This window comes from Triturus cristatus, chromosome 1_2 (assembly GCF_964204655.1).
Source record: "Triturus cristatus chromosome 1_2, aTriCri1.1, whole genome shotgun sequence".
In the NCBI taxonomy this organism is placed as follows: Eukaryota; Metazoa; Chordata; class Amphibia; order Caudata; family Salamandridae; genus Triturus; species Triturus cristatus.
The window spans coordinates 78,844,818-78,871,011 of record NC_140580.1 but is presented as its reverse complement, the minus strand read 5'-3'; positions in this window follow the sequence as shown (position 1 = coordinate 78,871,011).

Below are 26,194 nucleotides of genomic sequence, written 5' to 3'. Positions count from 1 at the left end.
TGGTCCTAAGACCCTAGTGTCGACATGTTTCAGTCCGTAGTGGCCGTAAAGGTCCAGGACTTTCTTCAGGGAAAGACTGACCCCCTATGTGAGTGAAATAAACAGGGTGGGAGGTCCCTATCCTGTCAGTAAAGCGGGGGAAGAGTAGCTGCTCCTCGTGAATTGTTAAAAGTGTGTGTCATCTGCCAGACTCCATCTGAAAAGAAAAACAGCGACAGACAACAGAATTGCTGCCGTGCATACTGCCCCAGTGAGGTGTAGTGTAATCCGCAACGGCGAGCATGCCTAAATTATTGTGCATGCTTTTGTATAGAGGATTCTCCACTCAATGTGCCACTCAGATTAATATCACTGTAACATATAGGTTATTATGTCACAGGTATAGTGTGAAAGTGGCGAATTTAATCGCATGCTAGCGTTATCAGTGTGAACGTCTGATTTCTAAAAAGGAAAAACAGTGGGTATTAATACACAGGCACACATACATCTCATGCACACAGTCTGTTATAATCATACTTTACCCAATTCGGGGAGGTTGACCGTTTCACACCGGACCAGAATGACAATGAGGGCGATCCTAGGGGTAGTGTAAAAGGAAAAATATGTATCTACTTGGTAGGTGAAATGCGCACAGGATTTCAGCTGTGGTGACCGATAGTGGAATAAAAAGGGGTAAAAATGCCCCGCATTATGGAATGAAGAAAGAACCACCGAGAGTCGCTTGCAGCGTCTCCATAATGCATTGTAATTCATTAAACGGCCTGTTAAATTTTTGAGAGAAACGAGAGGGGTGCCGAGCGCCAGCACCGGGCGTTAGCACTTACTTCAATTTGAGCCGGTCTTGAGTTTAAATTATGTGTTTGCGCGGAAAACCCGAGAGGGGTGAGTCCCGCCCCCGGCCCCCAGAGGAAGTGACGTACAATGTAATTGACGATGTCAACGTGGCATAGTTGGGGGTTGTAGTTTTTTACATAAGGAGATGGTAGTTTAGGAGCGGTACACTCGTGTGTGGCATTTGGTCACTGTAGGCGCCAACGTGCTTGTGTAAAAAGCCTGAAAGGAGTGCATAAAGTAGCATGTGTGTGTTGTATGTGTGTTTAAAAATGCAATGAAAGTATACATCATCCCTCATTGTGCTTGTCCCCGGTTGTTGTTGACCTCTGGAGTTGCTCCTCGTGTTCGGCCCTGGCCTGTCTTCCTCCTAAAAAATGTTGATCAAATTCAGGTTGGAAGTAGGGACCTGTCGGGTATTGTGGTGGGCTTTGGAAGGGGACCGGACCGAATGGACCAGGCCATGGGTACATCTGTGGGTGTCCATATCTCTGGTTATAGCCACCTCGTCGTGGTCTTCTTGGTGTGTTGTGCCAACTCCTGTAAGAACCATCACTGGAACAGTCATCTTGCTCTGAGTCCGATGATCTGGATTGGCCACTTCGTGAAGATCCGGTATCAGAATTTTCTTGTCCTTTATAATCATCCTTTATGTAAGTGTATATTTTCTCGTGACTCCATTTTTTAAGGTCTTTTTGGAGTTTAGAAATTTTGTTCTGCATGAGATAGTCCTTGTGTTCCGTGATCTCTTTGTTCACTTCTTCAAGTTTCTTTTTATACAGTGTCAATTTAATTTCTGTAAGTAGATGGTCCTCGCTGGTTTTAATTTTGATTAGTATGGCATCTGATAGACGCTTGGCCGTATTGATTATCAGGATTAGCCAATCCCTGGAGCAGCGGCATGCAATCAGTGACCATTCCTTTTTGAATTGGGGGTCATCCAGGAATATCTTGGGTGCGTTTGTGACCAACAAGCGTGTTGGTGCTGCATTTCCCCGGAGATATTCTGTCATGATGACTCCATGTAGGAGAATTCACATCAGAAAAATTTGACTCAAAACGTTTTTCCACGACAAAGAAGAAATTACAAAAGATGGTGAATACACTGGCTTACAACCAAAATCAACATTCTACTCACCATCATGCATGATGCCCCCAGAGGTACTCGCCTTTGAGGAAGCAGTTGCAAAAGAAGTAGAAGAACTCCAACCCCGGAAGAACACCTTTAACAACTTAAGCAACAAAGAACGCACAGCCCTTGCGAAATTGAAGAACAGATCAGAATTAATAGTTAAACCCGCTGATAAAGGAGGAGATACAGTAATTCAAAGTACACATGCCTATAGGACAGCATGTCTCACTCTTTTGCCGGACAACAAATTTTACAAAAAAATCAATCAAGACCCGCCACAGCGACTCAAGAAAGACAAACCACACTGACAACAGACGCCCTAGGGAGGGAATGGATCACTAAGAAAGAACATGGGTTTCTGAATCAAGAGGCCCCGCGAACACCTCTGTTCTATACCATTCCTAAAATCCATAAAGGGAAAACACCCCCTCCAGGAAGACCCATTGTCTCTGGGATAGGGTCAGTCCTCGAACCTCTGTCCCAATATACCGACTGGTTCCTATGCCCGTTGGTCAGACGTATAACATCGTATGTACAGGACACTAAACATCTTCCCAATCTCCTGATAAACATCGAGTATGATCCGACTGAATATTTTTTGGTATGTCTAGATGTTGAGGCGTTATATACCAGTATACCCCAGATGGAAAGCATTCATGTTATTGAGGAACTTTTTAAGAATGAAGATTGGCAGTGGAGTGCACCCATTAATTGGGTTATCACTCTGATGCGACTGGCACTCACTGAGGATTTTTTTAAATTCGAGAACCAACTATATCTACAAGTCCACGGTACATCAATGGGCAGAACATTTGCTCCTAGCATTGCAGGCCTGTATATGAGCCATTTTGAGGACCAACAAATATGCTAAAAACATCTGTAAGTGGTACAGATACATTGACGACATCTTTGTGGTCTGGAAGGGTGACGATAAGAGTATTTTGAACTTCACTAACTGGGTCAATGGGTTAAATCTATACCTACGATTCACTATGAACAAAGATAGAGAAACAATTCCATTTGTAGACGTCAATATAACTGCAAGGGATGGTACATTGAGTAGTTCTCTGTATGCCAAACCGACCGACAAAAATAGCCTACTGAGATTCGACAGCGCACACCCACGGGCCCTTAGGGAAAGCTTACCGGTGGGACAATTCCTAAGAATTCGTAGGAACTGTTCCGAACTCCAAGATTACAAAAAAGAAGCACAGGTACTAACAGACAAACTTAAAGAAAATAACTACCCTGTCAAAATCATCGAGGGCACGAAATACCCCCCGGGAGGCTCTCCTCAAAATTCAAGAAAGCACACAACCACAACAAATGATTTGTGTCACCACATATAATTTGTCCTCAAATGATTTGAAGAAAATAATTAACAAAAAGTGGCCCATACTTACATCAAACAGGTTAGCATATGAGAAACCTATGTTTTCCTTTAAAAGAAATCAAAGTCTGAGAGACACCCTTGTCCATACAGACATATACAGACCGAAAGGTGACAACCAATTGACACTGTGGAACACTCCGCCGGTCACTGGACACTATCCATGCGGGTCATGTGTAGCTTGTGAATTCACTGAACACACTAAGACTCTTGAATTAGGTTTACGTACTCCTTGGGAACAAAGGTCACATACGAACTGTAATTCAGAAGCAGTGATCTATCTCATTAAGTGCCCCTGTGAATTGTCTTATGTGGGCATGACCAGCCGTAAAGTTAAAATACAGATAAGTGAGCACAGAAGCACAATCAGGCGTGCAGTCAAAGCCACTGGATTAACATCACATTACATGGAGAAACAGCACAAAGACACACACATTCGATGGACAATAATTGAGAAAGTTCATGGTACCGGGAACCTGCAGAAGAGACTCCTAGACAGGGAACAACTCTGGGTATACCGTTTAAAAACCCATGAGAACGGACTCAATGACGGTATGCTATGGAGCCAACTCAACAAATGAACACAGTGCAAACCTGTCTCTTGATAGTCATAAAGGCATTTACCCATTACTAAGCCTCAGCCATGACGATATAGAGTATAAACGTCATCTTATATCTCTGCCAACATCAATACAATTCAATTGTACCACTATCAATATGCACACTATAGGATAGCAAGCCTTTACATTATATCTCGCTTTAGGCCCGTTTCTTACATGTGTAAAATGGTTATCACCGCTCCCTAGGATAGGCTGGTGGAACCTATTATTGAATTACTAACAGCTATATACCTTATCTCAATACATCTACTGGGGCCTTCAATTTCTTCACCTTCATTCATGTGCCCCATTGAAATACGTATTATTTTTAGGTCCCTTCAATTTGAATTGGACCCCTTATTTTGCCTCCTTCTTTGCCTAACTAAAATGTATACTTTCATTGCATTTTTAAACAAGCATACAACACATGCATGCTACTTTATGCAATCCTTTCGGGCTTTTTACACAGGCATGTTGGCGCCTACAGTGACCAAACGCCACACACGAGCGTACCGCTCTTAAACTACCATCTCCTTATGTAAAAAACTACACCCCCAACTATCCCACGTTGACAACGTCAATTACGTTGTATGTCACTTCCCCTGGGGGCCGGGGGTGGGACTCACCCCTCTTGGGGTTTCCGGCAAACATCTAATTTAAACTCAAGAACGGCAACTCAGGCTGCTCGAGTCGAGGACCGGAACCTGAATAGGTTTGCATGCTGGGTTATTGCTCAAATTGAAGTAAGTGCTAACGCCCGGTGCTGGCGCTCGGCACCCCTCTCGTTTCTCTCAAAAATTAAACGGGGCCGTTTAATGAATTACAATGCATTATGGAGACGCTACAAGCGACTTTCGGTGGTTCTTTCTTCATTCCATAATGTGGGGCATTTTTACCCCTTTTTATTCCACTATCGGTCACCACAGCTGAAATCCTGTGCGCATTTCGCCTACTAAGTAGATACATATTTTTCCTTTCACACTACCCCCAGGATCACCCTCATTGTCATTCTGGTCCTGTGTGAAATGGTCAACCTCCCCAAATTGGGTAAAGTATGATTATAACATACTGTGTGCGTGAGATGTATGTGTGCCTGTGTGTTAATACCCACAGTTTTTCCTTTATTAGTAGATACAGTTTGAGGAGATTTTACGCTATATGGTGCAATTGAGATCGACTTCACATGGTGCACGCTGTTTTTAGAAATCAGACGTTCACGCTAATAACGCTAGCATGCGATTAAATTCACCACTTTAACACTTTACCTGTCACATACAAACCTATATGTTACAGTTATATTAATCTGAGTGGCACATTGTAGGGAGAATCCTCTATACAAAAGCATGCACAATAATTTAGGCATGCTCACCGCTGCGGATTCCACTACACCCCACTGGGGCAGTATGCACGGCAGCAATTCTGCCTGTGATGTTTTACATGTTGTTTGTCGCTGTTTTTCTTTTCAGATGGAGTCTGGCAGATGACATACACTTTTAACAATTCACGAGCAGCAGCTACTCTGCCCCCACTTTACTGACAGGATAGGGACCTCCCACCCTGTTTATTTCACTCACATAGGGGGTCAGCCTTGCCCTGAAGAAAGTCCTGGACCTTTACGGCCACTACGGACTGAAACATGTCGGCACTAGGGTGTTAGGACCATAACACTCCAATAAAGACCCAATTTTAGATTTTTTAATCACCCAGACAGAGCCAAGAATAAAGGGAAGCTGGGGATCTGCCTGAGGTATTTTATTTATAACCCACCTTGTCTGTTATATATCAAAAGAGCTCCCAACACTGTGGTTGAACCCACCCTGACTTTTAGGGTCGGGGTGACCCAATGATGAAGCATGACACCACTAGGGTGTGTGAGGGTAATTAAAAGAAAAACAGTCTTTTCCCCACATTCATGGTTGGGTTAGGTACAACCTTTCACTAGAGAGTCCCCATCCCTTTCTATCCCCTCAATTTTTTGGTCCCCTACCTCGGGTATAGCTAGTTCACTAGCATTCCCGACCACTGTGTGGTCTATTGGAGTATTCTTTTGTGATTATGATATTTTGTAGGGAGGATACACTCCGGTTATAATTACCTCTCATACCCTTTAGGTGCCTGGATTTCCTCCAGCACCTTATTGTGTTGATAATGTTCTTCCTATTCAGCCACAGTGACAGGCGACTCATGACAGCCGTCCTAACCTAAATGTACCTCTTGGGACACAAACCACTTGTGTATTACAGCAAGCTCTTTTTACAGTCATGTTGGGCCATTTTCCATGTGAACAGGCCTTGGCCGCTGCTGACTTTGCTGTTGACGATAGCACGTCCATCGTGATGGGGGCACCACCGTCACTGTATGCCAAGCATTCTGTATTTGCAGTCATACAAAAAGGAAAGAGCATGCTAACTATGTAACAAATGTTGGGGTATGAACTTATGCTCTCTAGACAATCCGTAAAAATAGTCTCGGTGCCACCTGGTAAATCCTGACACTTTCCTAGCACACAAGGTCAAGAAGGGTTAGAAGACCCACAACTATGCAATTCACCCCCATTGATGGCATCAGCCAAGCTGAAGAAGATCCCACCCTTGATAGCGCGGTGCTATTTATTGATGGGTTCCTCCACAAAAGACCAAGAGATGGTGGGAGGCATATGGGGGCAGCTGTAGTCTTGGCCCCTAATCACCAAGCTTCCGACAGCCTATGGGTCACCATGCATCTGACTCTCCTTCCCAACCTCTCTGGGCAGGCAGCTAAGGTAACAGCATTAATTGATTCACTCACCTAGAGCTCAGGCAGGACGGTGATCATCTACTCTGACTCCAGGGAATGTCTCTACCAGAGTGCACTCAAGCATAGGAAGGTGAAGGAGACCAGGTTCCTTGAAATCAGACAGCACCCCATCATGCACCGGGACCTCCGGGAGTTTCTGATAGATGAACTAACCTTACCTAAGCGCGTAGCTGTGGTGAAGTGTTCCGCCCATACTGGGGGCAAAGACTTTGTGTCCTGAGGAAATGCGTTAGCAAACCAGATGGAAAAATAGCAGCATATGGGAGCCTTGACATGCTGCCCTTGCAGCAGATTGAGGAGACCAGACTGTACCTTTAGATGGCAAGTTTGTATCCAAGGGAACTACAGAAGACTGTCCAGGGTCTGCACACAGATTGCACACAACCTCATATATTGACATACACCCTCCAAGAAACTCATCAAGTGCCACAGTCTAGTTGACGTGCCCTTACCTCAACTACATCTACCCACACACATGGCCAGAGATAACAAGATAGCGGAACCATGGTTCATCCCCAACGGTATTGAGATAATAACTATGTATCTCAGAGCAGGTACTGTCTGTCAACTATATTCTCTCAAACCCACGCTGAAGGTCGTCTCATCATCCATTCCTTGACCTACTTGTCCACTCAAAGTGCTACATATCTATTTCCTCTATATGATAGACTGGTTTGCTAAGTATCAGTGCTTGATAGTTGTGGTCTGCCCTTACTCCAAATGGATCAAAGCCGGCCCTTGACGTACACTGCAACACCAAGGCAGTGGCCTTGTTCCTTGTTCCTGATCAGGAAGGTGATACCGAGATGGGGACATACTGATGTCAACCGATCAGATAATGGCATGCACTTTGATAACTCGATTTTTGATCATATTTTCACTCTCCTGGGTATCACTCATACATTGGGCTCAGTATTCCACCCTCAAAGCAATGGAATCATTGAGAGACTCAACGGTCTTCTCAAGAACACAATTAGTCAGATTTGTGCCAGCCTTAATAAAAAGTGGCTTCCCTGTCTCCCCCTAGCCCTTTTTGCATTAAGAAACACACCCAGCAGCACCCCTAACCTCACAGCTCACCAGATTGTGACAGGCCGACTGATTGGGACTTCCATCCCAATGACCCGGACCAAATTAATCGCTGAAGCAAGCTCTCAGGTAATGGGGGATGAGCTGTGCTTGCACCTCTGGAAGCTGATGAGGACTGGCACGGTCTTGACCAAACAGGTTCACCACAGAAGCACTCAAGGGACAAACACCAACCTACCCTACTAAACCCCTCAGCGAGGACAAGAAGCCTACGGGCCCAATTCGCAAAGGCAATCTGAGACAAAAGTCTAACTTTACGACTTTTGGGATTCACAGAGGTCATTTACGAAACGTATCTTTACGTCTGCAGTCTGGCTGGAATCTCCGCACCTGGGCCGTACTCTCTGCACTCGGGCCATACTCTCTGGCTCCATCCGTACTTTCTGGTTTGGGACGGATGAAGTGCAATCAATGGGCCAGAATACAATTTTTTACAAAAAGGAACATAGGAACGTGTGATAATTGGTAGAGGAGGTCATGAAAATCACTTTGGGAAGGGAAAAGGGTGTGGCTGGACGCTCCATAATATCCCAGAAATTATTGCACCTTTGCACACGCAGTCCATAATTTGAGCTCCTCTCAGTATTGACTGTACTGAGGACAGCGCAAATCATGGATGGCTTAACACTGAGGGGAGTGCAAATCCTGGACTGCATGTACCATGATGCAAAGGAGCAAACTTTTCTGATGATATATGCAGTCCTGACAATGACAATACCAATAAATGCGATGTCAATGTATCTTGTAAACTACCCCCGCATAACAGTGTCAATATCAGTAGAAACAATATCAATGTATGCCACAATCTATGCAGGGATAACAGTGTAGATACCATTAGAAGAAATGTCAATGTATGCCATAATCTAGTCACACATACTAATGTCAATATCAGTAAAGACAATATCGATATACTCTATGACAACTGTACTCACAATACTGAGGATGTTGGTAAAAATGATATCAATGACCACCACATTTTTTGTAGAAATTCTAATGAACTTTGTCATTGCTCACAGATTCACTCAAAGTGACCTCCCCATCAACCCAAAGTCAGAGGTACGTAGTCAGACAGGCCCTGTGACCCCCAACCCTCACCAATCAAGTGACAGGTCACAGGTGGGGTCTCACTGGGCCCAAAGGCAAACGCGCACCCAGGAAAAACCCTGACCAATTCTACAGATAGGTAGTCACACACACAAACAGGACCTAGGAGATTGGCCGCTATAAAACACATTTGGTAAAATGCCACAAAAATTAGATGCCACATGTAGCTGGGAACACTCAGCCAACCAGGACATGACATGCACATTGCACGAGGAGATCAGGCGCTCACAACAACGGACATCAGGACACACACACACTGGGCCATCCTAGATCTCCTTAAGGTTGAGAGCCACCTATGTTCCCATTATCTGATGGTTTTAGTGGTTAGTTATGACTATGATCCCTTTCAAAGAATGTTGAAGTGATTTATTGTGCCCACAAAATGCACATTTGTGCGGCACAAACTTTTGTACATTATGACTGTCTTCAGATGCGCCTCTGTCGATACTATCCCATCTACTGCATTTAATTAAAGCATCTTTTTCCTGATTTGCCAAATGCCTCTTGTCTTTTCATGTATTTAAGGTAAAATCATATTCAGAATTAAGCATTCAGGCTTCTTGAAGCCATGGAAAATCTCTACTATAGTATACAGTCACGAAGGTAAGATACCTGTCCACAATGGTCTTGGACGCTATCCTAGGACTAGCCTGCAGCCTTCATCTATATCATTTCCATTGCTTAATTGTGATCATGACAATTAAAGTAAGTGCAGTGCAGTGCACACACAGAACTTAATTTGCAATATAGTGCAGATATAGCAATATAAAAGCTTTAATTTGCAGATATTATAATTTTTCTATAATCATTATGGACCTGACTCACAAACTTCTCATTGTGGTACATGTTGTAGTTTTACAAAACGTACTACAAAATGTATTACAAAATGTAAGCTTTGCTTCTACTTAATTGAGGAGTTTTCCTCCCCAACTACAGAGTCTCCAGCTACATAAGTATAGATTTTAGTAGGAAATGTGGAAGGGACACAGGGGAATGGATGGTAAAACGGGAGACTTACCACTTCAATTGCTGTAATTAGGGCAGACTAAGAGGGGTTTAATGAGGGCCAGGGAGGGTCTTTGGGAAGGATCTCAATCTCCTGCACAAGACTGACCCAACTGAATTACTCTGTGGTTGTAGACATTTAAATTACATTTTTGTTTTTGAAAGTTTACCCATGGAGTTTATGAATACCGAAAGTAGTAAACTATTACAAAGAGTAAACTTTCTCAATATGGTAACATACCTTTATCAATCAGACCCCCAGTAAGTAGCAGTTGCCTTCCTATCTTTAACAAAATCAGTGGTATTGAGATATTGGTCGGTTTTGGATGACTTTCCATAAATATTGTAAGCTACACCATGAGCAGTGACATTTAGTTGGTTGTTTTTAAACAGCCTTTAGAAATCCAGCTTACTCATAAATATGTATGTTTAATTACATTTTCTCTATAATTTTAGAAACAACAACCTCAACTAAACCACCAACACCAGATATAAAAGCAATAACCATTACAGGTAAACCTGCAATGAAAATTGAGCCTTTTGCCCTCACTTCTGACAAAAAGGTCATGGGAGATTGTTTAACAAGATTATATTGAAGCTCTCCTCTTGACAGGAACAGCTCCCAGATTCTAGGCTAAACTCGGACAAACTTGATTGCATAATCCCACATCTAATATAATTTATCTGAGTAAGAGTAATCATTTGCGGCAGACATTTAAAATAAGGTCCAAATTCATTCGGCTGATTTAAGTTATCTTGCCATTGCTGAACATATTTAAAAATCGTAGTTGTAGGTATTACAGTTATTCTACAATAACAAGTTTGTCTTCCAAAGTTCTAATTTCGTAATGAATATCCTTCAATTTAATAGGGTGATCTAGTATCATATGTAACCAGTTTTTATTGCAGAAGAATGAATCTCTATATTGATTATATTATATGAGCCTCCCATCCGGCTAACTTCAATCTATCAATTAGGAGTAATGGGAATATTGGAGTCAGTTTAACTTTGAGTTAAAGAATAATATTTCGTTGATAAGTACGTGGCTAGGTTGTTAGCAATTTCCTTACAAGCAGTGCATGTCATCCTACAAATACATCATTCATTAAGACATTCTTGAATGAATAATTAATTTTAATTGACTATGACACTCATTTCATGTTAATCAAAGCTTTTCTTTTATGAAGCTATTTATAACTGCTACTTCTGCTATGTGCAGTTTTATAGCACTTTGGCAGTTGATCAAATCCTATTCAGCAACTCAGGAATACTTTTCAATGGCATCTAGAAAATTTGTAAATTGAAAGACATCCATTCAGCTAAAGGTCTATAATTACATGTTTGTCTATATGCATTTATCGTTGCACACTATCAATGGGTGAGGGATGATTGCTTGAACAAGCGTATATAGATGCCAGCTCAACAAATCATAATATCTCCCATTTTTTAGATCATTTTATGGGTCACATTCCTTCTGACTTTAAAAATGCAAGTACTGAACTAATCCTTACCTAAGTAAAATATTGTCATGTAAAAACTCTATATTCTCGGCTACAATCTGACAAACTTGATTGCCCAATCCCACATATAATATCATGTATCTGAGTAAGAGTAATCATTAGAGACAGACGTTTAAAATATGGTACAAATTCATTAGGCTTATTTAAGTTATCTTGCCATTGCTGAACATATTCAAAAATCGTAGTTGTATGTATCACAGTTATTCTACATAATAAGTTTGTCTTCCAAAGTTCTAATTTAATAATGAATATCCTTAAATTTAATAGGGTGGTCTAGTATCATATGTAACCTAGTTTTTATTGCAGAAGAATGAATCTCTATATTGTTTTTATTATATGAACCTCCTGTCTGGCAAACTTCAATCTATCTATTAGGAGTAATGGGAATATTGGAGTCAGTTTAACTTTGAGTTAAAGTGTAAGATTTAATAATATTTGTTGATAAGCATGTGGCCAGGCTGTTAGCAATTGTTTTACAAGACGTGCATGTCAATCTACAAATACATCTTTCATTAGGACGTTCTTGAATGAATAATGATTTTAATTGAAAATGACACTCATTTTATGTTATCTAAAGGTTTTCTTTTATTAAGCTATTTATAACAGCTACTGCTGCTATGTGCCATTTTATAGCACTTTGCCAGTTGATCAAATCCTATTCAGCAACTCAAGAATACTTTTCAATGACATCTAGAACAGTTGTAAATTGAAAGACATCCATTCAGCTAAAGGTCTATAATGGTGTGTTTGTCTATATGCATATATCATTGCACACTTTCAATGAGTGAGGGACGATTGCTTGAACAAGCATATATAGATGCTCAACAAATCATAATATCTCCCATTTTTTAGATCTGTTTATGGGTTACATTCCTTCTGACTTTAACAATGAAAGTACTGAACTAATCCTTACCTAAGTAAAATGTTCCTATTTGATTAGAAACAACAACTTCAACATCACAAACGCCACAAGCAACAAGAAGAATATCTTCTCCAGGTAAATGCAGCCTGATGCACTTATCTCGTCACACCTTTCTTTGCTTCAAAATAGTGTCCAAGTAATATATATCTTTATCTTTGATCATCTGTGTTCATCTATGCTAAATAGCTCTAATTTGCAAGTTCTGTTTATGGCTTGCAGCTTTCCTTCTGACCCAAAGAGATACACATATAGACATAAATCTTAAATAAGAAGCATTTTTCTAATTTTTTTAGAAACTTCATCTCCAACATCAGAAAGGCCACACATGACACAAGGAACAGACGCTACAGGTAAACGTAGTTTCAACACTTTTGTATTTCCATCACTTTTTTGCAGGAAGGGAGGGCTGGATAAGGGTATGCTTTCATTTCCAGTCTGAAGAGGTACAAGAGAATCTTATTACTCTGTTGCTCTCTGAATGTAGGTATATTATCATCAAACTCTAGCACTTCTGTGCTTCACTGTATTGCAGTATAAGGCACACACAGTAAGTTAAATGTAATTTGAAGCAGATATATCAGGAGCAAATCGTTCCCTCAGTTTCTTATAAATGCACAGTAAATACCATGTCCCTCACAGCCAGGACTAACAGAACTCTGCTGAAATATGGGATTGTTATGGATATCAATTCATTGAAAATGTTTATCTCTGTAAAAACTAGCTGCAATTTTCTGTTTATCCATTGCTTTCGGAAATATAGCCCCCTAGTTAAATGGTTATTACTTTAACTCCCCCTTTTTCAAAAGAACACCGACAACTATATCATCAACTACACAGATGGAATATCAGGAATAGCAATTATGGGTAAACACCTCCTGAAGATTTTGACCTCAACGCTGGTAAGGTCAGCTGAGTTAAAAGAAAGGGAAGCATAGGGGACTCCCCAGGTATTAAATATTTGCAAATATATGTAAAGTCCTATTATTGGACCCAATCCAGTAATAAGACTCAATGCCGCAAGTATGTCAATTTTTCTAAATTCCCATATGCTAACAAGGTGCAAAAAGTACCAAATCACATGAATCATTCATGTCTCCTGCAGCCATTGAAAATCTCTAACATAATGTTCAGTCACAATGGTAACATACCTTTCTACAATGGTCTTGGTTGCTATCATAAGCCTATCCAGCAGCCTTCATCTATTTCATTTACATTGCTTCACCGTTAGCAGGACATATTAAGTAAGTTCAGTGCAGTGTACACACAGAAGGTCATATGTAATATAGTGCAGATGCAGCATTGTGAAAGCTCTACTTTGCAGATGTTATCATTTTTCTATAAACATTATGGACCTGACTCACAAATTGCACATTGTGGTACGTGTTGTAGTACTAGGAAACGTACTACAAAATTTACTATGAAATGTAAGCTTTGCTTCTACTTATATGCAGAGTTCTCCTCCCCAACTGCAGAGACTCCATCTAGATAAGTATAGATTTTAGTAGAAAATGTGGAAGGGACACCGGGGAACGGGATGTAGAGGGTGAGACTTACTGCTAGAGTTGCTGTAATTCGGGCAGACTAAGAGGGGCTTAATGAGGGCCGGGAAGGGACCTAGGCAATCATCTCAGCCTCCTGCACAGGACTGACTCATTTGAATTACATAGTGGTCGTAGACTTTTAAATTACACTGTTTTGTAAGTTTACCCTTGTAGTTTATGAATACTGAAAGTAGTAAACTATTACAAAGAGTAAACTTTCTCAAGAAAGGAAAATACCTTTACCAATCAGGCTCCAAGTAAGTAGCAGTTGCCATCTTATCCTTAACATAATCATCGGTCCTAAAATATTAATCGGCTGTGAATGATTTAAAAAAAATATTGCATTATACACTACGAGCAGTGACCTTTAGTCTGTGGTTTTTACACAGCAATTAGAAATCCAGCTTACTAATAAATATATTTGTTTAATGAAATCTTCTGTATCTTTTTAGAAACAACAACCTCAACTAAGCCACCAACATCAGAAACAAGAGCAATACCCATTACAGGTAAACCTGCAATGAAAATTGAGCCTTCTGCCCTCACCTCTGCCGAAGACGTCATGGGAGATGGTTTAAAAGGTTTATATTGAAGCTCTCATCTAGTCACGTGAAAACTCTATATTCTTGGCTACAGTCTTACAAGCTTGATTGCATAATCCCACGCATAATAACATTTATCTGAGTAAGAGCAATCATTTGAGACAGACGTTTAAAATATGGTACGAATCCATAAGGCTGATTTAAGTTTTCTTGCCATTGCTCAACATATTCAAAAATCGTAGTTGTAGGTATTACCGTTATTCTACATAATAGGTTTGTCTTCCAAAGTTCTAATTTCAAAATGAATATCCTTCAATTTAATAGGGTGGTCTAGTATCATATGTAACCAGTTTGTATTGCAGAAGAATGAATCTCTATATTGATTATATCATATGAGCCTCCCGTTCGGCAAACTTCAATCTATCTATTAGGAGTAATGGGAATATTGGAGTCAGCTTAACTTTGACTTAAAGGATAAGATTTAATAATATTTTGTTGATAAGCACGTGGCTAGGTTGTATGCAATTTCCTTACAAGCTGCTCATGTCATCATACAAATGCAGCTTTCATTAGGACATTCTTGAATGAATAATTAATTTTAATTGAAAATGACACTCATTTCATGTTATCCAAAGATTTTCTTCTATTCATCTATTTATAACTGCTACTGCTGCTATGTGCAGTTTTATAGCACTTTGCCAGTTGATCAAATCCTATTCAGCAACTCAGGAGTACTTTTCAATGACATCTAAAACATTTGTAAATTGAAAGACATCTATTTAGCTAATTCTCTATAATGATGTGTTTGTCTATATGTATATATCATTGCACACTTTCAATGAGTGAGGAATGATTGCTTGAACAAGCATATATTGGATGCCAGCTCAACAAATCATAATATCTCCCATTTGTTAGATCTGTTTATGGGTTACATTCCTTCTGACTTTAAAAATGCAAGTGCTGAACTAATCCTTGCCTAAGTAAAATGTTCCTATTTGATTAGAAACAACATCTTCAACATCACAAACGCCACAAGCAACAAGAGGGATAACTACTCCAGGTAAATGCAGCCGGATGCACTTATCTCTTCACAACTTTCTTTGCTGCAAAATATTGCCCAAGTATTATATATCTTTCTCTGTGATCATCTGTGTTCATCTAAGCTAAACAGTTCCAATTTGCAACTTCGGTTTATGGCTTGCTGCTTTCCATCTCACCCAAAAAGATGCACATATAGAAATAAAGCTTAAATAAGAAACATTTTCCTATTTTTTTTAGAAACTTCATCTCCAACATCAGAAAGGCCACATGTGACACAAAGAACTGATGCTCCAGGTAAATGTAGTTTCAACACTTTTGTTTTTCCATAACTTTTTTGCAGCAAGGGAGGTTTGAATAAGGGTATGCTTTCATTTCCAGTTTTAAGATCTATAACTTATTACTCTGTTGCGCTCTGAATTAAGGTATATTATCATCAAACTCTAGCAATTCTGAGCTTCACTGTAATGCAATATAAGGCACACAAAGTAAGTTAAATGTAATTTGGAGCAGATATAGCAGGAGCTAATATTTCCCTTGCCATTGTTTCTTGCATTTTCTTATAAATGAACAGTAAATACCATTTCCAACACAGCCAGGACGAACAGAACTGTACTGGAATATGGGATTGTTATGGATATCAATTCAATGAAAATGTTTATCTCTGTAAAAACTAGCTGCAATTTCCTGGCTGAGTGTATCCATTGCCTTCGGAAATATAGCCCCCTAGTTAAATGGTTATTACTTTAACTCCCCCTTTTTCAAAAGAACACCGACAAGTATATCATCAACAAAACAGATGGAATATCAGGAATAGCAATTATGGGTAAACACCTCCTGAAGATTTTGACCTCAACGCTGGTAAGGTCAGCTGAGTTAAAAGAAAGGGAAGCATAGGGGACTCCCCAGGTTTTAAATAATTGCAAATATATGTAAAGTCCTATTATTGGACCCAATCCAGTAATTAGACTCAATGCCACAAGTATGTCAATTTTTCTAAATTCCCATATGCTAACAAGGTGCAAAAAGTACCAAATCACATGAAGCATTCATGTCTCCTGCAGCCATTGAAAATCTCTAACATAATGTTCAGTCACAATGATAACATACCTGTCTACAATGGTCTTGGTTGCTATCATAAGCCTATCCTGCAGCCTTCATCTATTTCATTTACATTGCTTCACTGTTAGCAGGACATATGAAGTAAGTGCAGTGCAGTGCACACACAGAAGGTCATATGTAATATAGTGCAGATGCAGCAATGTGAAAGCTCTACTTTGCAGATGTTATCATTTTTCTATAAACATTATGGACCTGACTCACAAACTGCACATTGTGGTACGTGTTGTAGTACTAGGAAACGTACTACAAAATTTACTACGAAATGTAAGCTTTGCTTCTACTTATATGCAGAGTTCTCCTCCCCAACTGCAGAGACTCCATCTAGATAAGTATAGATTTTAGTAGAAAATGTGGAAGGGACACCGGGGAACGGGATGTAGAGGGTGAGACTTACTGCTAGAGTTGCTGTAATTCGGGCAGACTAAGAGGGGCTTAATGAGGGCCGGGAAGGGACCTAGGCAATCATCTCAGCCTCCTGCACAAGACTGACTCATTTGAATTACATAGTGGTCGTAGACATTTAAATTACACTTTTTTGTAAGTTTACCCTTGTAGTTTATGAATACTGAAAGTAGTAAACTATTACAAAGAGTAAACTTTCTCAAGAAAGGAAAATACCTTTACCAATCAGGCTCCAAGTAAGTAGCAGTTGCCATCTTATCCTTAACATAATCATCGGTCCTAAAATATTAATCGGCTGTGAATGATTTAAAAAAAATATTGTATTATACACTATGAGCAGTGACCTTTAGTCTGTGGTTTTTACACAGCAATTAGAAATCCAGCTTACTAATAAATATATTTGTTTAATGAAATCTTCTGTATCTATTTAGAAACTACAACCTCAACTAAGCCACCAACATCAGAAACAAGAGCAATACCCATTACAGGTAAACCTGCAATGAAAATTGAGCCTTCTGCCCTCACCTCTGCCGAAGAGGTCATGGGAGATGATTTAAAAGGTTTATATTGAAGCTCTCATCTAGTCACGTGAAAACTCTATATTCTTAGCTACAGTCTGACAAGCTTGATTGCATAATCCCACGCATAATAACATTTATCTGAGTAAGAGTAATCATTTGAGACAGACGTTTAAAATATGGTACGAATTCATTAGGCTGATTTAAGTTTTCTTGCCATTGCTCAACATATTCAAAAATCATAGTTGTAGGTATTACCGTTATTCTACATAATAGGTTTGTCTTCCAAAGTTCTAATTTCAAAATGAATATCCTTCAATTTAATAGGGTGGTCTAGTATCATATGTAACCAGTTTTTATTGCATAAGAATGAATCTCTATATTGATTATATCATATGAGCCTCCCTTTCGGCAAACTTCAATCTATCTATTAGGAGTAATGGGAATATTGAAGTCAGCTTAACTTTGAGTTAAAGGATGAGATTTAATAATATTTTGTTGATAAGCACGTGGCTAGGTTGTATGCAATTTCCTTACAAGCTGTTCATGTCATCCTACAAATGCAGCTTTCATTAGGACATTCTCGAATGAATAATTAATTTTAATTGAAAATGACACTCATTTCATGTTATCAAAAGGTTTTCTTCTATTCATCTATTTATAACTGCTACTGCTGCTATGTGCAGTTTTATAGCACTTTGCCAGTTGATCAAATCCTATTCAGCAACTCAGGAGTACTTTTCAATGACATCTAAAACATTTGTAAATTGAAAGACATCTATTTAGCTAATTCTCTATAATGATGTGTTTGTCTATATGCATATATCATTGCACACTTTCAATGAGTGAGGAATGATTGCTTGAACAAGCAGATATAGATGCCAGCTCAACAAATCATAATATCTCCCATTTTTGAGATCTGTTTATGGGTTACATTCCTTCTGACTTTAAAAATGCAAGTGCTGAACTAATCCTTGCCTAAGTAAAATGTTCCTATTTGATTAGAAACAACATCTTCAACATCACAAACGCCACAAGCAACAAGAGGGATAACTACTCCAGGTAAATGCAGCCGGATGCACTTATCTCTTTACAACTTTCTTTGCTGCAAAATATTGCCCAAGTAATATATATCTTTCTCTGTGATCATCTGTGTTCATCTAAGCTAAATAGTTCCAATTTTCAACTTCGGTTTATGGCTTGCTGCTTTCCATCTGACCCAAAGAGATGCACATATAGAAATAAAGCTTAAATAAGAAACATTTTCCTATTTTTTTAGAAAGTTCATCTCCAACATCAGAAAGGCCACATGTGACACAAAGAACAGACGCTCCAGGTAAATGTAGTTTCAACACTTTTGTTTTTCCATAACTTTTTTGCAGCAAGAGACGTTTGAATAAGGGTATGCTTTCATTTCCAGTTTTAAGATCTATAACTTATTACTCTGTTGCGCTCTGAATGTAGGTATATTATCATCAAACTCTAGCAATTCTGAGCTTCACTGTAATGCAGTATAAGGCACACAAAGTAAGTTAAATGTAATTTGGAGCAAATATAGCAGGAGCTAATATTTCCCTTGCCATTGTTTCTTGCATTTTCTTATAAATGCACAGTAAATACCATTTCCAACACAGCCAGGACTAACAGAACTGTACTGGAATATGGGATTGTTATGGATATCAATTCAATGAAAATGTTTATCTCTGTAAAAACTAGCTGCAATTTCCTGGCTGAGTTTATCCATTGCCTTCGGAAATATAGCCCCCTAGTTAAATGGTTATTACTTTAACTCCCCCTTTTTCAAAAGAACACCGACAACTATATCATCAACAAAACAGATGGAATATCAGGAATAGCAATTATGGGTAAACACCTCCTGAAGATTTTGACCTCAACGCTGGTAAGGTCAGCTGAGTTAAAAGAAAGGGAAGCATAGGGGACTCCCCAGGTTTTAAATAATTGCAAAAAAATGTAAAGTCCTATTATTGGACCCAATCCAGTAATTAGACTCAATGCCGCAAGTATGTCAATTTTTCTAAATTCCCATATGCTAACAAGGTGCAAAAAGTACCAAATCACATGAAGCATTCATGTCTCCTGCAGCCATTGAAAATCTCTAACATAATGTTCAGTCACAATGATAACATACCTTTCTACAATGGTCTTGGTTGCTATCATAAGCCTATCCAGCAGCCTTCATCTATTTAATTTACATTGCTTCACCGTTAGCAGGACATATGAAGTAAGTGCAGTGCAGTGCACACACAGAAGGTCATATGTAATATAGTGCATATGCAGCAATGTGAAAGCTCTACTTTGCAGATGTTATCATTTTTCTATAAACATTATGGACCTGACTCACAAACTGCACATTGTGGTACGTGTTGTAGTACTAGGAAACGTACTACAAAATTTACTACGAAATGTAAGCTTTGCTTCTACTTATATGCAGAGTTCTCCTCCCCAACTGCAGAGACTCCATCTAGATAAGTATAGATTTTAGTAGAAAATGTGGAAGGGACACCGGGGAACGGGATGTAGAGGGTGAGACTTACTGCTAGAGTTGCTGTAATTCGGGCAGACTAAGAGGGGCTTAATGAGGGCCGGGAAGGGACCTAGGCAATCATCTCAGCCTCCTGCGCAAGACTGACTCATTTGAATTACATAGTGGTCGTAGACATTTAAATTACACTTTTTTGTAAGTTTACCCTTGTAGTTTATGAATACTGAAAGTAGTAAACTATTACAAAGAGTAAACTTTCTCAAGAAAGGAAAATACCTTTACCAATCAGGCTCCAAGTAAGTAGCAGTTGCCATCTTATCCTTAACATAATCATCGGTCCTAAAATATTAATCGGCTGTGAACGATTTAAAAAAAATATTGTATTATACACTATGAGCAGTGACCTTTAGTCTGTGGTTTTTACACAGCAATTAGAAATCCAGCTTACTAATAAATATATTTGTTTAATGAAATCTTCTGTATCTATTTAGAAACTACAACCTCAACTAAGCCACCAACATCAGAAACAAGAGCAATACCCATTACAGGTAAACCTGCAATGAAAATTGAGCCTTCTGCCCTCACCTCTGCCGAAGAGGTCATGGGAGATGATTTAAAAGGTTTATATTGAAGCTCTCATCTAGTCACGTGAAAACTCTATATTCTTGGCTACAGTCTGACAAGCTTGATTGCATAATCCCACGCATAATAACATTTATCTGAGTAAGAGTAATCATTTGAGACAGACGTTTAAAATATGGTACGAATTCATTAGGCTGATTTAAGTTTTCTTGCCATTGCTCAACATATTCAAAAATCATAGTTGTAGGTATTACCGTTATTCTACATAATAGGTTTGTCTTCCAAAGTTCTAATTTCAAAATGAATATCCTTCAATTTAATAGGGTGGTCTAGTATCATATGTAACCAGTTTTTATTGCAGAAGAATGAATCTCTATATTGATTATATCATATGAGCCTCCCGATCGGCAAACTTCAATCTATCTATTAGGAGTAATGGGAATATTGGAGTCAGCTTAACTTTGAGTTAAAGGATGAGATTTAATAATATTTTGTTGATAAGCACGTGGCTAGGTTGTATGCAATTTCCTTACAAGCTGTTCATGTCATCCTACAAATGCAGCTTTCATTAGGACATTCTTGAATGAATAATTAATTTTAATTGAAAATGACACTCATTTCATGTTATCCAAAGGTTTTCTTCTATTCATCTATTTATAACTGCTACTGCTGCTATGTGTATTTTTATAGCACTTTGCCAGTTGATCAAATCCTATTCAGCAACTCAGGAGTACTTTTCAATGACATCTAAAAGATTTGTAAATTGAAAGACATCTATTTAGCTAATTCTCTATAATGATGTGTTTGTCTATATGCATATATCATTGCACACTTTCAATGAGTGAGGAATGATTGCTTGAACAAGCAGATATAGATGCCAGCTCAACAAATCATAATATCTCCCATTTTTGAGATCTGTTTATGGGTTACATTCCTTCTGACTTTAAAAATGCAAGTGCTGAACTAATCCTTGCCTAAGTAAAATGTTCCTATTTGATTAGAAACAACATCTTCAACATCACAAACGCCACAAGCAACAAGAGGGATAACTACTCCAGGTAAATGCAGCCGGATGCACTTATCTCTTTACAACTTTCTTTGCTGCAAAATATTGCCCAAGTAATATATATCTTTCTCTGTGATCATCTGTGTTCATCTAAGCTAAATAGTTCCAATTTTCAACTTCGGTTTTTGGCTTGCTGCTTTCCATCTGACCCAAAGAGATGCACATATAGAAATAAAGCTTAAATAAGAAACATTTTCCTATTTTTTTTAGAAAGTTCATCTCCAACATCAGAAAGGCCACATGTGACACAAAGAACAGACGCTCCAGGTAAATGTAGTTTCAACACTTTTGTTTTTCCATAACTTTTTTGCAGCAAGAGACGTTTGAATAAGGGTATGCTTTCATTTCCAGTTTTAAGATCTAAAACGTATTACTCTGTTGCGCTCTGATTGTAGGTATATTATCATCAAACTCTAACAATTCTGAGCTTCACTGTAATGCAGTATAAGGCACACAAAGTAAGTTAAATGTAATTTGGAGCAAATATAGCAGGAGCTAATATTTCCCTTGCCATTGTTTCTTGCATTTTCTTATAAATGCACAGTAAATACCATTTCCAACACAGCCAGGACTAACAGAACTGTACTGGAATATGGGATTGTTATGGATATCAATTCAATGAAAATGTTTATCTCTGTAAAAACTAGCTGCAATTTCCTGGCTGAGTTTATCCATTGCCTTCGGAAATATAGCCCCCTAGTTAAATGGTTATTACTTTAACTCCCCCTTTTTCAAAAGAACACCGCCAACTATATCATCAACAAAACAGATGGAATATCAGGAATAGCAATTATGGGTAAACACCTCCTGAAGATTTTGACCTCAACGCTGGTAAGGTCAGCTGAGTTAAAAGAAAGGGAAGCATAGGGGACTCCCCAGGTTTTAAATAATTGCGAAAAAATGTAAAGTCCTATTATTGGACCCAATCCAGTAATTAGACTCAATGCCGCAAATATGTCAATTTTTCTAAATTCCCATATGCTAACAAGGTGCAAAAAGTACCAAATCACATGAAGCATTCATGTCTCCTGCAGCCATTGAAAATCTCTAACATAATGTTCAGTCACAATGATAACATACCTTTCTACAATGGTCTTGGTTGCTATCATAAGCCTATCCAGCAGCCTTCATCTATTTCATTTACATTGCTTCACCGTTAGCAGGACATATGAAGTAAGTGCAGTGCAGTGCACACACAGAAGGTCATATGTAATATAGTGCATATGCAGCAATGTGAAAGCTCTACTTTGCAGATGTTATCATTTTTCTATAAACATTATGGACCTGACTCACAAACTGCACATTGTGGTACGTGTTGTAGTACTAAGAAACGTACTACAAAATTTACTACGAAATGTAAGCTTTGCTTCTACTTATATGCAGAGTGCTCCTCCCCAACTGCAGAGACTCCATCTAGATAAGTATAGATTTTAGTAGAAAATGTGGAAGGGACACCGGGGAACGGGATGTAGAGGGTGAGACTTACTGTTAGAGTTGCTGTAATTCGGGCAGACTAAGAGGGGCTTAATGAGGGCCGGGAAGGGACCTAGGCAATCATCTCAGCCTCCTGCACAAGACTGACTCATTTGAATTACATAGTGGTCGTAGACATTTAAATTACACTTTTTTGTAAGTTTACCCTTGTAGTTTATGAATACTGAAAGTAGTAAACTATTACAAAGAGTAAACTTTCTCAAGAAAGGAAAATACCTTTACCAATCAGGCTCCAAGTAAGTAGCAGTTGCCATCTTATCCTTAACATAATCATCGGTCCTAAAATATTAATCGGCTGTGAATGATTTAAAAAAAATATTGTATTATACACTATGAGCAGTGACCTTTAGTCTGTGGTTTTTACACAGCAATTAGAAATCCAGCACACTAATAAATATATTTGTTTAATGAAATCTTCTGTATCTATTTAGAAACTACAACCTCAACTAAGCCACCAACATCAGAAACAAGAGCAATACCCATTACAGGTAAACCTGCAATGAAAATTGAGCCTTCTGCCCTCACCTCTGCCGAAGAGGTCATGGGAGATGATTTAAAAGGTTTATATTGAAGCTCTCATCTAGTCACGTGAAAACTCTATACTCTTGGCTACAGTCTGACAAGCTTGATTGCATAATCCCACGCATAATAACATTTATCTGACTAAGAGTAATCATTTGAGATAGACGTTTAAAATATGGTACGAATTCATTAGGCTGATTTAAGTTTTCTTGCCATTGCTCAACATATTCAAAAATCATAGTTGTAGGTATTACCGTTATTCTACATAATAGGTTTGTCTTCCAAAGTTCTAATTTCAAAATGAATATCCTTCAATTTAATAGGGTGGTCTAGTATCATATGTAACCAGTTTTTATTGCAGAAGAATGAATCTCTATATTGATTATATCATATGAGCCTCCCGTTCGGCAAACGTCAATCTATCTATTAGGAGTAATGGGAATATTGGAGTCAGCTTAACTTTGAGTTAAAGGATGAGATTTAATAATATTTTGTTGATAAGCACGTGGCTAGGTTGTATGCAATTTCCTTACAAGCTGTTCATGTCATCCTACAAATGCAGCTTTCATTAGGACATTCTTGAATGAATAATTAATTTTAATTGAAAATGACACTCATTTCATGTTATCCAAAGGTTTTCTTCTATTCATCTATTTATAACTGCTACTGCTGTTATGTGCATTTTTATAGCACTTTGCCAGTTGATCAAATCCTATTCAGCAACTCAGGAGTACTTTTCAATGACATCTAAAACATTTGTAAATTGAAAGACATCTATTTAGCTAATTCTCTATAATGATGTGTTTGTCTATATGCATATATCATTGCACACTTTCAATGAGTGAGGAATGATTGCTTGAACAAGCAGATATAGATGCCAGCTCAACAAATCATAATATCTCCCATTTTTGAGATCTGTTTATGGGTTACATTCCTTCTGACTTTAAAAATGCAAGTGCTGAACTAATCCTTGCCTAAGTAAAATGTTCCTATTTGATTAGAAACAACATCTTCAACATCACAAACGCCACAAGCAACAAGAGGGATAACTACTTCAGGTAAATGCAGCCGGATGCACTTATCTCTTTTCAACTTTCTTTGCTGCAAAATATTGCCCAAGTAATATATATCTTTCTCTGTGATCATCTGTGTTCATCTAAGCTAAATAGTTCCAATTTTCAACTTCGGTTTATGGCTTGCTGCTTTCCATCTGACCCAAAGAGATGCACATATAGAAATAAAGCTTAAATAAGAAACATTTTCCTATTTTTTTAGAAAGTTCATCTCCAACATCAGAAAGGCCACATGTGACACAAAGAACAGACGCTCCAGGTAAATGTAGTTTCAACACTTTTGTTTTTCCATAACTTTTTTGCAGCAAGAGACGTTTGAATAAGGGTATGCTTTCATTTCCAGTTTTAAGATCTATAACTTATTACTCTGTTGCGCTCTGAATGTAGGTATATTATCATCAAACTCTAGCAATTCTGAGCTTCACTGTAATGCAGTATAAGGCACACAAAGTAAGTTAAATGTAATTTGGAGCAAATATAGCAGGAGCTAATATTTCCCTTGCCATTGTTTCTTGCATTTTCTTATAAATGCACAGTAAATACCATTTCCAACACAGCCAGGACTAACAGAACTGTACTGGAATATGGGATTGTTATGGATATCAATTCAATGAAAATGTTTATCTCTGTAAAAACTAGCTGCAATTTCCTGGCTGAGTTTATCCATTGCCTTCGGAAATATAGCCCCCTAGTTAAATGGTTATTACTTTAACTCCCCCTTTTTCAAAAGAACACCGACAACTATATCATCAACAAAACAGATGGAATATCAGGAATAGCAATTATGGGTAAACACCTCCTGAAGATTTTGACCTCAACGCTGGTAAGGTCAGCTGAGTTAAAAGAAAGGGAAGCATAGGGGACTCCCCAGGTTTTAAATGATTGCAAAAAAATGTAAAGTCCTATTATTGGACCCAATCCAGTAATTCGACTCAATGCCGCAAGTATGTCAATTTTTCTAAATTCCCATATGCTAACAAGGTGCAAAAAGTACCAAATCACATGAAGCATTCATGTCTCCTGCAGCCATTGAAAATCTCTAACATAATGTTCAGTCACAATGGTAACATACCTTTCTACAATGGTCTTGGTTGCTCTCATAAGCCTATCCAGCAGCCTTCATCTATTTCATTTACATTGCTTCACCGTTACCAGGACATATGAAGTAAGTGCAGTGCAGTGCACACACAGAAGGTCATATGTAATATAGTGCAGATGCAGCAATGTGAAAGCTCTACTTTGCAGATGTTATCATTTTTCTATAAACATTATGGACCTGACTCACAAACTGCACTTTGTGGTACGTGTTGTAGTACTAAGAAACGTACTACAAAATTTACTACGAAATGTAAGCTTTGCTTCTACTTATATGCAGAGTGCTCCTCCCCAACTGCAGAGACTC